This window comes from Apis florea, unplaced genomic scaffold (assembly GCF_048593485.1).
Source record: "Apis florea isolate Af1SG1 unplaced genomic scaffold, ASM4859348v1 contig_3772_pilon, whole genome shotgun sequence".
Taxonomy (NCBI): domain Eukaryota; kingdom Metazoa; phylum Arthropoda; class Insecta; order Hymenoptera; family Apidae; genus Apis; species Apis florea.
In genome coordinates, this window is record NW_028256845.1 from 83,080 (window position 1) to 97,882 (window position 14,803).

The 14,803-nt window shown below is 34.5% G+C and overlaps 2 long non-coding RNA genes across 2 annotated transcripts in view; one reads left to right on the top strand and one right to left on the bottom strand.

Annotated features, from left to right (window-relative positions):
* LOC147656406 (uncharacterized) overlaps positions 1-12,138 on the bottom strand; it is an 82,782-nt gene extending 70,644 nt beyond the window's left edge. Inside the window, exons 1-2 of the long non-coding RNA XR_015294496.1 lie at positions 11,337-12,138; positions 11,102-11,180 (exon numbers count right to left, since the gene is read on the bottom strand). This is a non-coding gene — a long non-coding RNA (uncharacterized LOC147656406). The remainder of the gene's footprint in view (positions 1-11,101; positions 11,181-11,336) is intronic.
* Positions 12,014-13,526, top strand: LOC147656407 (uncharacterized). The gene is made up of 3 exons (XR_015294497.1): positions 12,014-12,393; positions 12,551-12,713; positions 12,837-13,526. It is a non-coding gene; the product is annotated as an uncharacterized LOC147656407 (long non-coding RNA).
* Positions 13,527-14,803: the final 1,277 nt, after the last annotated feature.

A 14,803-nucleotide genomic window follows, 5' to 3' on the forward strand; every position in this document is an offset into this window, starting at 1 on the left:
ACACGGCCCGGTTTTCGGATCTAACGAGATGAAAGTCGGTGTCTTCGAAACGGAAATGCCCCTCTTCCTCTCTCTTCCTCTCTGTGCGATTCATGCATGGACAAATTGCCCCCTTTTTTTCCACGAATGTGGCTTTGTTAAAGAGATCCTTTTGTTCGTTTTCGTTGGAATTTGATACTACGATTGTTTTTTTTTTTTTTTTTTTTTTTTTTAAATGCTCTAAATGTGATGGAAAACATTTCCTTTTTTTTTTTTTTTTTGGACATGGAATTAACATTTTGAGATTGGACGAAATCTGGAGGATTAAATTTGGCGTGTATATTCTTGGAGATTTATTTAAACGCTGATTTATAATTATATTATACGCGTCATCATTATTCGTCCATTTTCATTGTCCAATTTTAAATAGATAGAGGCAAGAAATTGAACGAAGAGAACGAATAAGAATTATTCTCTTTCCTAACTGGAGGTAATTGTATAATATATATGTATAAATTCTCAACGAAAAGAGAAATTAGAAAATAATTAAAAACAGATTTTTTTTTTAATATTTGAACACGTTTTTAGCTACATAAAAATCCATATTCATATATTTTTGCATAACTTTCGCGTTTGTTTCGAAATTGTCCCGCGAATATATATATATATTATCATTTTGAATATATCCACGCATCTATGCCCGTATTCAAGATGAACACTTTTTACGACGACGATATTCCTTCGACATTTGCAGGCGAAAATTATATGTTAATGCGTGGCACCGGCGAACAGACGACGGGCATGTAAAAAAAATTGCGGGTGAACGAGAAAAGGGGAAATATGCGCGGGGGTGGAAAGTTGCATGGATGATGAGCGAAGTTTACAGACATGCGTCGATGTTCGCCTCTATTTTTATCCGCGTGAGAGGAAAACCTCTTAACGGGAATATATTGTTGTGAAACTAGTTTAAGACCGAAAATATATCCGGAGAGAATTCGTGATTTCAAATCAATCCTAATTTCAATAAAACAATTCGATTGATTATTTTATCTTTTATCCTAGTTACAAAATCTATCTTAAAAAATTTGTTCACTACACACATTCGACAAATTTATTAATTTATTACAATATTTATTTATATCCATCGGATTCCTGCCGATCCTGTGATCGTATTTAGTATATTAATATAATTCGATTGAATTACCGTCCACCGTTCGTTGAATCTTCGATCGATTTATTCGGACAAAAAATTTTCAGAACATTTCACCAAACAATATTGTTTGTCGATATTTAACTAGCCAGCTCCATTACGAGTGTATCACGATTTCAATGCGTATAGGATTCGTGGATAGTTCCATTAACAACTGTGCAACGATCTCGATATACGATTCATTTGATCCGCAGTAAAGAGCATTAGGATCGATCCTCATCTTTAATGAATAATCACGGAAACGAAGGTTGATTACAAATCGATTAACGAGTTCTAAATAATGCGGCCGGTTTAATAGAGGCGGTTTAATGTAGACGTTTATTGCGGTAATTTATCCTGTATAATTCTTTAAAGTATGACGGGAATGTTTGGGCCACCAGGTTATGGAGCCGAATCCGATACGCGAAGTAATAAAAGCCAAATTGGTTCTGTCCGATTTGAACAATGAAAGTGCGAAGAGTGATTAATTAAGCGATACACGTGATAAACGGATATCCCATAAACGTCCGTCGTCCTGACCGGTGCATTATCGCGTACGATGGAAAATATGTACTCATCGAGGGCATTATACGTCGTGACAACGAGTCGATGCGTGTATTATTATATTTTGGATTGCGGGTATCCGTTGCCAAATCGATGCCCGGTTTATAACAGAATATTGGACGAATAAAATTGACGCCCGAAGGTACGTGATGTTGTCAATTGGCACACTCTCTTCTCTGAAACTCGTTTTAATCATTTTTTTTCAATCGACGTATGTATCGCGAGTGTAAATTAACATAGGATGATATGTAATAACTTTTTTGCGGAGGATCGTCGAAGGAGATTTCAAGATCGGTTGGATCTTTTTTAAGCAGCAAAGTGTGAACAGTAAGTATACCGAATGTTAATTAAAACATCGTTTTTTAAAACATGTTCTTCTTTATTACGAATCGCACACGACGTTGTACGATTGCACTCGAGAGTTTGTAAAAAATTTGCGTTTAAAAAAATTCATTTATTAAAAATTTATAATATTAGAGACAAACACGAGTTCTTACTTACGATACGATACTTAGGCATTAAATTGTAATCCAATACTCGTGGAAAAAAGATTCCCAAATTTTCAAAATTGATAGCGCGATTAAAAATGCAGTTTGTTTCGCGTCGATATCTCGATTTAATCGCAAAGGTATAAAGGCTCGAGTTTACAGAGCGCAAAACGCATCGCTTAAGACGATCATGAATGGCGCGCGAATCGCCGTGACCTACTCTCCTTCTTCGAAATGCGTAGGTCGCGTAGTAACAGTAAAAATAACGCTGAGTCAGCGTCTGTCACTGACCAACGCGCGGCGGCCGCGCTTCGGATAGGTCAGTGTCGGGAGCGAGAGAAGAGACGGTGATAAAATATTCAGAAATATGCTCCGCTTTAAACGATCGTATCTCGGAAAGGAAGCGTCGTATCGACATGAAACAAAAAGCACTTTAAAGAGGAAGGCCTCCTCTTTCTTGTAGCCGAAGGGAAGTACGCGATCACTTCGTGCGATGTTGCTGCGATTAAAAGTACAAGGCACCGTTTTTTCCGTGTATTTGAACAAATTTCGAATTATCGCGAAGATTTGAAATAAATAGAAAGTGATTTATAGATATTAGAAATGGATATTTTTTTTTAGGAAGAATCGAAAACGTGATAAAATTAAAATTACACCTTTTATAAATAGCTAAGATTAAGGGATACGTAAAAAATCGTATTATCTTTGTTAATCACGTTTCTCCTCTAAAAAAAAAAAAAAAAAATGATGAAGATTGTTGTTAATTTCCAGTAGAGTTACCCTATTATTTAACATATAAGCGCTACTTTATATACCGGCTGCCACTTTCATCAAGTCAATACGAAGGGATAGGAAGAACCAACATCTTGCCATGGCAGTTTGTAACCGGGATCGTCAGACAAACATCGTTGTAGACATCCCGTCCAGACTCAATACACTCGATGATAGTACTTGGCCAACTGGACTAACATAACTTTGCCGGCCGATGGCCAAGTAAATTGCAGATACCGCATCCTCGCCGGCTTGGATATGACCTCGATGATTATTCAATTTAATGAGCCATTGTAGACGCCCTCTGAAACGTGACGTTTACACCGCAACCGATTTCCAAGCCTCCAACGATCGGTCGTTCATGCTTAACGAGTTCGCAGCTCTCCCTCTCTCTTCCTCTCCCTTCACTTTGTTCCTCCACTTGCCTACCTCTCTGTCCGTTCACGAAACGCGCGAAAGTTGTCTCTGTTTCACGTAAATACGGAAACCCGCCAATACGCGAAAGGTTTACGGCCTGTTTCCTCCTGCTAGAATTTCGATCCTATGACAACCACGCAATTCTAGCCCGCCGATAATTAGTAGACACTTGGAATCGAATTAATCCGCAATACGACGACGGGGATGGCCCTCGACGTCCGGCCATTAATTAAAGATCACCGCCCCAAGGCGTGCGGCGAGGGAATGGATGAAATCGCGAGACCGTGGTAACACAATAGGTAAATAAAACCTCGGCGAACATTCGGCATTAATTAAATTGCATTTATTCGTTTCGAATCGATCACCGGGTTATTCAACCCCGACCTACCACCTCGTGTGCCATTGATGCTTCGCCTGTGGTTATTAACGAAACCAATCGCGTTTGCCGACAGGTCAAGTAAACTGGCCGCGCTCGATTTTTTCCCCCCTCGAATCGAAACTGTGCGTTTTCATACAATTCCACGGATCGAGAGTGTGCCAGCAGCACTATTATTTTTCCTAGAAATATAGGGAAATTTCTGAAATTTTTTTTAACCAATGTTTTGCAATATTTATTGGCGATACTGCAACACGATCGAGAATCGATCTGGTGTATTTTCAGATAATAGCCTCGTCGCGAAGTCTGTTTTTTGGTAAAGAAATTCTCATCAGACGAAGCTTCTTTCTTTAAGGGGGAATTTTTGTTAAAATATTTCAAAGGAAATTAAAAATTTTCAAAATTTACGCGGTACAAACTTAATAAGTGTGCGCATTATTAACAGCGTCGAGTATGGAATCGATCGAATAACCGTGTTAATAACTCGATCTAACTATAATTCAACGCGACGAGATATTTCAGCAATCGATCATTCAAGTTATTTTGAAAGATTACCCCCTAATTTGCTTCGTTTGTAGCGAAGAGTTGGCAGAAAAGTACGAAGAAATATTGATACTAAAAATCAAAATCAAATTACAGCGCAATAACAAACAATTTCATAAATTAATTAACACGGAACTAATCTCGTACGAAATAAATATTTCCCCTTATTCAACGTAAACGTCCCTTATTCCGGATGAAAATAAGCTCGTTCGGGCGAGCAATGAAGATGGAACAACTCCAACTTTTAACTTATCGAAATCAATAAAAACACCGCGTCATCGTAAAAAACTGTAGAGACCACTACCCGGAGAGGAATAGTAAAATTAAAAGTAAGAGAGACACGAGTAAAAAAAAAAGGATGAGAAAGGAGAAGGAAAAAGAAGCAGCGATAACTCGCGATATACCCGTGTTCTATATATCGAGGGGCTGGTTTCGAGGCGAGTCACGAACGGGCCGGATGGAGGGGCAGTTCCAAGTGGACGATGGAAAAAGGGTCGGCTCGTTAATCCAGATCGGCGAGGAAACGCCGGAAGGGACGGAGAAAGAGACGAGTTCGAAGGGAGGGCGAAGAAAAATTGGACGGATCGGAAGCGACAAAGAGCGGATGGAGAGAGAGAACGAACGTTTAGAACCCTCCTCCTCCCTTTTTCGGAGGAGGAGAAAGAAGGAGAGGGGTTTTCGGGCGTTGATGACGTAGAACGTGGTGAGAGGGAGCGGCGTGCATGGAGGGGTTGGTTGATGGAATGGAAAGGTATAAGGAAGAGGAGGAAGGTGAATGGGTGGATAAGATGGAAGGCTGATATCATAAGTGGCTGCGAATCCTTTATAACTGAGAGGAGAAACTCGTGGGCTGAGCGGGGCGAGGTTGGAATTTTTGATGTAGTAGCAAGCAGATATGAATATCGGAAAGTTCCCAAAGGAATTCCATGGGGGGAGGGAGGGAAAATCGCCGGGGAGAGAGGAGGTGGTGAACGAGAGAGAGAGAGAGAGAGAAGGGAGGGAGAGGGTAATCCTGTCTTTCTGTTCGCGCTCGTTCGAGCGGCTGAAAGTTTGAGAAATCGCCGCGAAACCCGATAAACTTGCCGCCAAACAGGCAGCCACGATTTCGGGTTACGGAAGTCGGGTACCGTCTGGCCTGATGCGAGAGGAATTCTTATGGGGAGGTGATTCGACGATTGAAGGCTGATAGGGATAAACTCGTCGAAAGAGTTTGTTCGGAGGAATAGGCGAGTGAAATTATTTCGTTTCGTTCTTAAGGACGTCGTATCGTTAAGCGAATTTTCTTAGTTCGTTTGAAATTTATTATTACGTTCTTTAATATTAAAAATAAATCCTTTTATTATTAATCCGATATTAACGAATTGGTGAATAAACTTGGTGACTGATTGGATAAAAATTGTAATACGATCGGAATATTCTTCGTTTGAAAAATAAATTTTGAAAAATCCCTCGTGAGATTAAATTGTAACGATCAATTAAATATGCGATAAATGGAGCAATTTCTCTTCCCTAAAAAAAAAAAAAAAAAAAAAAAAGAATTAAATAATTAAGCTACCCGTTTACGAACAATGATGCTCAGAATGCACACGTGCATTAATTACGAGGAACGATCTGATAGAAATCATTAATTAGAGCCGCGACAACGCCACTCTCGTCAAACTAATACCCGTTCACGCGACAGGACAACTTTCATCCTTCCATAATTTAGCGGCGGCCGTGTCGACGTTGGTAAAATCAGCCATAAAATAATGCAATAACGCGTCTTTACACCGTGTTTGCAAATAGTTTCCTCCACCGAAATATTTGGCGCTGCATCAATACTGTTTCCGGGCTTATCAAATTCATTTGCGGGATATCACGAAACTTTGCCTCTAGGGTGTAACAAACTTACGTTTCGACTCCGTTCTATCTCTCTCCCTCTCCCTCTCTTTCCATCTGCCTATACCCTTCTCTTTCCCTCTCCCTCTATGCACCGACCAGAATAAAGGAAAACTTTGATGCTCTCAATTACTGTGTCTGAGCTACAGTTGTTCGGATGATATGCTTGTAAACGGTTGCCTCGATGACCGTAACTCGTTTATCAACTCTCCCTTCAACGTTCTCGAATAATGATGTTCGATCGTTCGAGACGAAGTGGCAAGTGGCGTTTTAAAGATTTGTGTTAGGAATGGAAGAACTGTAATTCTCTAAACGAGAGGCTCGACGCTTACTTTAATAAGAGAGATAATTAAAAAATGTTCGAGATAGATGATCGTGTTATCGTATCGTACGTCTGAGCTAATATTGATTATTACTACTGTTAACGGACACCTCTTTCGGTTAATATTTATTTTCCTTTAATATTATACGCGAATGCAACACATTTTTGTTTTTATTATAAGAACATTACGGGAATAAGAGTAGATAAAAAATAAATTTGATGAACAATTAACGAAAAGTATTTCAAAGAGTATAATAAAACACACAGAAATTCAGTGATTTTTTAATGAAATTGAACATTCGATATTCTGGATTATCAAATTTCAAGAATACACCAAAGAATAAATAACACTAGAATCTAGAAAATAAATTGAACTGTGTCTGAATTCGATCTGTTGAGGAAAATGTTTAAATCTAGAAATTAAAAAAAAAGAAAAAAAAAATGACATAAAGCATCCCTCCTCCCCATCGACGATTACGTACCATATAATGGGATCAACTGGTGATTTTCCAAACATCGTCCAATGAATCACATTTACCGCAAACGAAGGGCTCGTGTGTGCAAAGGTAAAGAGCTGCGGGGCACGTTTCGCGCCCTATCGCGAATCTTACGGCACGTGTAAACCCATAAAACGTCGACCTTTGTAACCCGGAAGAGGGTTGTGAACCAAGTTAAGACTCGGTCGGAACCGCAATCTTCCGGAACCGAGTAATAACCTGCTGTCCTCGTGTTTCCGAATTTTATCGAGCTCTCACATTTTTAATGAACGCTGTGCCAGGTAACAACAACGACTAGCAACGACGTGCTACAATAATTACAATCGTACGATCCTTTTAAAACTGAAGATTGCTCGTAACGTGTGTTTTTCAACAATCATTTTAATAGATAAGAATCACTTGGTGTGTGTTTATGTGATAATTGTTAACGTTAATGATAAGAAGAATGTCGATTATTATTTTGGTATGCTGACAAGGATATGTTGAAATAGGTTAAAAATATTTTTTCGAGAAAGAAAGTGGAACTCGTAAATGTTAAAAAAGGTATGGAATGTAAAGGAAATTCCGCAGAAATTTCGAGGAATCTGTTAAACAGGTCGGAATGTTACGGAATGTCTCGCGTAAATAAAGAAAATACCGTGGTTTTTTTTTTTTTTTTTCAAATAGAAAGGAAAACGGATAAATTTTAAGATATTTATTGCTGGAATTTTTATATAAAAATTTTGAATTAATCAGCAATCGATAATAATCGATATCTCTTTTCAGAGGCAGATTATAAAAATTTCAACGCTTTGCGTAAAAAATTTACTGACGAAATCTAGACGCTGTAATTTTTATATTAAATCTCGAAACGATTTCAACGATAGTTCAAGGGGACATTTACGTTTTTAAGATTTCCATACGGAAAAGATAAATACCGAAATTTATTCGAGCACTGTTAAAATAAATCTCGTATTCGGCGAATAAATTCAAAGTTATCTTCCTTAACAATTGAAAAGCGAAATTATTCCAAGTCAGGAACAGAAAAAAAACTGAACTTTTGAATGAACTTTTTATGAAAAAATTATCGATAGAAATATTTATTTTGTTCAATGCTACTATGCTATAAATTTATTATATGACATTAAAATTAATAATCCATAATCACGTACACACGTATCTCTTGATTCAATGAAATTTCATTACGCTAATTTAATTTTGAATTAAACATAGCTATCAATATACATCTAATTTAAAAGCTTAAAATTGAAATTTATTTGAAATACAAATTAATATTATTTAAATAATATAAATTCCTTCGTAACGCAAACTCAACCATTCTTTCCCTTTTTTGTAAAAAATTAAAACAATATCGTATTTATTACATGATACAAGATCATTGAAATTCAGAAAATTCATACGCAAGTTTGAAGTTTTCAAATTTTTTATTACATTTCCGAAATGTGAATAGAATGCATTATTGTTATTAATCCGGATCGATAACACTTGACAATCCATTTGGCTCTAACAGCAACGATATTTTTCAACGCGATTGAGAATTTCAATGGGTTTCAACTAGAGAGAATCAATTTCTTTTCAAGTTCATTTTAAACCGGCCGCGAATATTTACGAAGAGAGATTTGCAATTAATCGACACTCGTTATTTGGCAATTAAGTTAATTGAGGATCATTCTGATAAATCTGTATTAAGCTTACGTATGACTCATTAACGTAATTACTAGTGATAGTAATTAATATAGTGTACAGATAATTAATAAATAGCAATTTAGGGATCGGTGATAATTGTTAAATAACTACAATTTAATTACTATTATTCGTTAATCAACTGTCTTGTCAGAAAAATCCTCATAATTAATAGCGATGAATTAAAAAATTTTGAAATTGAAATTTTGAAAAAAAGAAAAAGAATATTTTTTTAAAAAGTTATAATTAACATATGAATGCACATGTTTATGATGTGTTACATCACATAAAGCATTTTCACCTCGAAACCTAAAAATTTGCAATTCGTATCGTTATTCTTTATTATCGAACTTTTCCAAGTTTTATTTTTCTCACTTTCAACGACTATAAACGCAATATTTAATCAATCATAAAAATGATATAAACTTTAAACATTTAGTATAAAAAAAAAAAAAAAAAAAAACGAAACAACGGTTTAAATCACGGTTCATTCGTCACGAAGATCGGGAATTTTTTATTTTTTATTGATAATTTGTGTCCACAATGATTGTCCATGAACAACCGACAAGTTTGTGCCGAGTTATGGGCTCATCTCCAGCGTAAAAAGTCGCTGGAATAGAAACGAATAGCTGAAACTTTTCCGGGCTACCATTATAACTCGTTATCTCGTAACAAAGGGAAAGTTTTTTTAATACTTCCGCTCACCACCATAAGCCTACGGTTCTCTTTACTAAGGGGCGTGTCGTGTTACGGTCTTTAACGTTCAAGGTGTTTCAAAAGATTTAGTACAATTTAAAAAGAGGAAAGAAATGTTGAACGTAATCCTGGACAGATTCTATTATAGTTAAATGGTTACTGTAATAATTTCAATACGAAAGAAGAGAGGAAGGTTTTGATTAAAATTTTGCGAATTAAGTTTCCAATAATTAACTGAATTTCTATTTTTTTTCTTTTTCTTTTTTTATGTATTCGATACGCGATAATTAAACGAATCGAGACGAGGTCCTGAAATTCGAGAAGAATTTCAAATTTTCGATAATCCAATAATTATATCTGATAATTAATCAAATCCAAACGAATCCTAAAAGAAGATTGTTGTAAGTCGAATCTGTGAAATCTCTCGTGAACCAAATTCTTAATATTCGTTTCCCGATTCTTGATTTTTATCCCTTTTAACCGACATGTCGTAAACTTTTGCATATAGCTATATCATTGATTGTTGCCATCTTTTATATCCCGGACAGAATACGGCAGGACATTTAGAGAAGTGGGTATTGGAAAATCATAAACCGAGAGGTGAGAAATATACTTGAAATTCCGAAATTTCATGTGGAACTTCTCGAAAATTTATATAATGAACTTTGGGATTTTCAGAATAGAAAAGAATAATGAATAAGAAAAAGAATATCAAAAGAATAATGATTTCATGATAATTAAAAAATCAATATGGAAAAGATATTTTAATTATTGTATTATTATATTATATTACTATTGTATTATTATATTGTATAATAATTTATATGATAATTAGTATAATAATTTGATCAGATATTTAATAGTATGATATTTGGAATAATCATATTCATAATATAATAGGATCAAAATATAACAAAGACCTATAATAATATAAATTACTTAAAGAAACAATACCTAATTGAAAAACAAAGAGATAGTTCTAATTGCACAATATTTTTTAAATATACTTCTACTATCCCTTTAGATCTACTTCATTTTCTATAAATCATTTAATAATAAATGATGATATATATGATACCTAGATATAAATGATATATAAAACTATCATATAATATTTTGAAATTTATTCAGATAATTTATCAGTAAGAAGCAAATTTGTGATGAAATGAAATTTTATAATTTAGAAATATGGATGATTAACACATAAAAGATAGTTAACAAAAAGAAAATAATAAAAAAGATGAATTAATCGTTTTTACTACTCTAGAATGCTTATTTTAAAATATTATTAGACTTTACCTTATTTTAAATGTATATTCATCCTATGTTCGGACGATTAATCATTTGAATAATCAACTTTCTATTGTATATCATATAGTTATTATAATTAGACTGCGAATATTCATGCATTTATGCAATATTTTAATATATAAAAATCTGTAAAATATACATGATATATATAAAAACATGAAATATCCATATTATATTACATTTGAGGAATAAACTAAATTTCTATTTAAATTTTTTTAATCATGTTCATCCATAATTTAATTTAAATTTAATTTTGCATAAAATCCACAATCTAATTACAATAATAATAATTATATAAATAGGTAAAATAAATCACGTAAAATATCATGAAAAAAATCACAAGCTCATGCTCGTGATTTTTGTCATAATAAAATCTATTGCACATACCTTTTGTATTCGTTTTCTTTTCAGGTATTCGTATTCTTTTCTTCTAAAATTCATATTCTTCTCCTTCTTTCGTATTCTTCTAAAATTAACAAGTTCGAACAATTAATTCCACAATCGTGTTTTCCATCCATTGTTTTTTGCTGTTTTAATCGAACGAATATCGTGATTCTCGAAATCTGATTTTATTCACCACTCTAGTAGAACTTTCATTCAAACCAATTTCTATTTCATTTACCTGTATCAATGTAGTATGTACACCTCGAGTGATCTGTTTAAAACAGTAAAGTGTGGTTGGCCACTACTAGTGTTGCGTTAATCAATTTTATCGCGAAGTCGATTCCATCCTGATACCGCATGAAGAGAAGGCGAGAGAGAGCCTCTGTGTGAAACGTTCACCCATGGCCGCCATATTATTAATTGGCCGACGCATAACACAGCAATAACATTAGCCGAATAATATAATAATGCTATCGGCACTGTATAACCCGAGCCTGCCCACACTTCCGAGAGAATCCCGAATTTGATGACGGAGCACGACAAACACATTTGCATAATATATATTTCGTTATCGCGCGAAACACGAGACGATCAAGATTCCGTTAATCAATGGCGGCCATATTGACGACTACTAAGAACGATTCGATTTTCAACTCGAGAGGAAGTTGGAAAGTATCGATATGTATTGTTTCCGAGAGTATCGTTTATCGATATATATCGTTTATCCTGTTACGATAATAAGATTATTTTTTCTTCGATTTATTATAATCTTCGATATATTATATTATATTATCACGTTTATTATTAAAAAAAGAATTATATTTAGCAAATATATTGCGATACGTATTAATTCATTGAATTTAAAATCGATTATTTCATATAATCGATAAAGAATTATTTCATTCAATGATATCGAAACCATCAAATTTCTCTACGGTAATATAAATGTCTTTCTCATCAAGAATCAGAACGAATGACTTTACCACAGAATCCTGATCGTCAAATCGCATAGCTTTGCATAACTTTAAAAACTTTTCATCGCTTTAAGAGACTGTCACAAATAAAGCAACCTGACGTAATATTCCCTTCGGAATATCCAGATTGCCAAGGATTTTTCAAACCGTCTACTATCGAATTCTCTTCTCGAACTACACACACTAGAACATTAAAACTATTCACATCTATTCTAAATCAACCACTCACTGCCAAATTACAAGAAAATTACGATCCAAGCTCTTATTTAAATAAACCTAACCTAATCCAAGAGTCATAATCACACTAGAAACGCGATCCAGGTATTTATTATATAATTTAATTTTAAGATTCACAATCATACTACAGTCGCCTACACGAGATCCAAGTATTTATTTATAATTTAAATCAAAGATTCACAACCACACTACAAACGTTATTCACGATCCGGACTAATCTATTTTACGATTCGGATCAAAGATTCGCAGATCACGACTCGAAGTACGCGAACCATCTCAACTCGTGGCGCCCTCTCTCACTTATAATCTATCTTGGCTCTTATTCGCCGTTTGGACGACGTCGAAGCCGAAGCGACAGGTAGTCGAATGAGAAACTGGTGTTGGAGGGATCTGAGCCGACGTAGGTATGGGTTTTAATTATTTCCACGAGATGAGATTTTGCCGCGGAGGCTAGCATTGAACGCTAGTCCGGTGTAAATTCCGGGAAACCTCGGCTAATCGGCATAATTCCACGGAATCCGTAATAGACTTCAGAATGGGCTGGGAGACGTTGGCGAACATTGGCCCTGGAGCAACCACCATCCACACTCTCCTCTTTGAGTCCTTCAACCTCTCTCAAGGTTCCTCGTTGGTCGTTCGTTTTGCTCATTTTACTTTATTTTCGTAGTTCTTTCCATGCTCGTGTATATTTTTTTTTCCTTTTTTCTCTTTTTTTCCTTTTCCTCGTACGTTGAATTTTTTTTTTTCTTATTCGCTTCCTCTTTTATTTCGTCCTTCTTTCGACCATTTCATTCAGTCTCACAGCTTCTTTCACTTGTCTCTTTTGTACTCGAGGCTTGTTTCTCCTTTCTTGCACCCACGTTTCTTTTCCTGCCGGATTTTTCTTCCTTGCACCTCTTTATCCCTTCCTGTTTCTTCTTTTTTGTTTTTTTACGCTTTTCTTCAAAGGTTGTTCTTGCTCCCTCTCTGAGAATCTCTTTGTCCTAACTGGATTAGCCTCTTCTTTATTCACGCTCTTTTTATTTATAAAGAATTAATATACGATTACTTGCAAATGTTTAATTTTATAATATTTCTTTTTTTGCGAAAATTTCTTGTGAAAAATCGTTTTCTAAACAAAGTCAAGTCTTCCACTTGTGATCTCCACATTTTATAAGAATAAATCTAAAATATTTATTCTTGTAATTGATTAAAAATAATATTACCTTTTTAAAAAATATATGTTTTCTTTAGATAAACTCAACAGCAGTAAATTTTTAAAAGATATTTAAAATGTTGTGAGATTCCAAACTTTTCTCTCAAGATTACATTCTCATTAACATGTATTTTCTCGCTGATATAGCCCCAAGTCCTTCAATGCATTACAAAATCGCTTGAGCTGTTTTCATAAGACGCTTGAATCGACGGATCACACCGTCTAAAGCGGATTATACATTATGTTAATTACGACCAGGCTCAAGTCTCTTGTAGATCGAGTAAAGTTTTTTTAATCTATTCATGTTTGAATGGCAGACGATCGATAGATAGGATTTGTTTGAAAAGATGTTTCACTTTCAAGTTTTATTTTTTATTCCTTGATAATATTTCCGACAAAGAGAAATAAAATTTTAAACAAATAAATTCTAATTTAATAGATTAAATAAAATTATTATTATAAAGTTGAAAAAATATAGTAAAATTGTTAATTAAGTCTATTATATTTATGAATATATATTATAACTTAAATATATTTAAGAAAAAAACACTGCAAATCGACACTCTAACAATTTTTTTTGATAAATTGACAGTATTATTAGCATATAAGGAGCATTCAAATGCATGCATACAGTTGCATGCAAATTGCATAGTGGAAAGAAGGAAACGCATCGATCGATTTCACTTATATTCGACATTGGTATTGGTTCGTTAAGATGCCGACAGTTTGTGTTTGCTGGGTCCAATCCAAGATCAACTTTGATAAGACATTCTCACAACGTACGTGTACAGAGTAGGAAATCTTGACAAAATTGTTAATTGCATAGATTCCGTGTAATATCGTTTAAATTTTAACGAAAAAAAAAAAAGCATTTGCATTTCATGTTCTTATATTTCATAGAAAATATTTAAATATCTTTAGATAAATCTCTTTCATCTCATTCTTCCATATTTCAATCGGATTAATTACTACAAAATAGATAAATCGAAATTAAATAATCCATCATTTGTTAAAACTTTCTTCCACGTAAGTATCCATTGTATAATTTTATTATTAGTTATATTTCGAATTAAAATTAAATTTTAATTAAATTTGTCGAAATTCTCGGAAATTATTGGTAAAGTAAAACTCGTTTTTACACGTATGCGTTCGACATATTGATATCATCGATTCCATGCGTTGTTAACGATAACGTAGCTATTATCGATGCGTTATTATACGATACATATAGGATATGGCGATAAGGACAGTAGACAAATCCGGTATTTGTGAAGAAACGCCGGTACGAATGGCGGACTT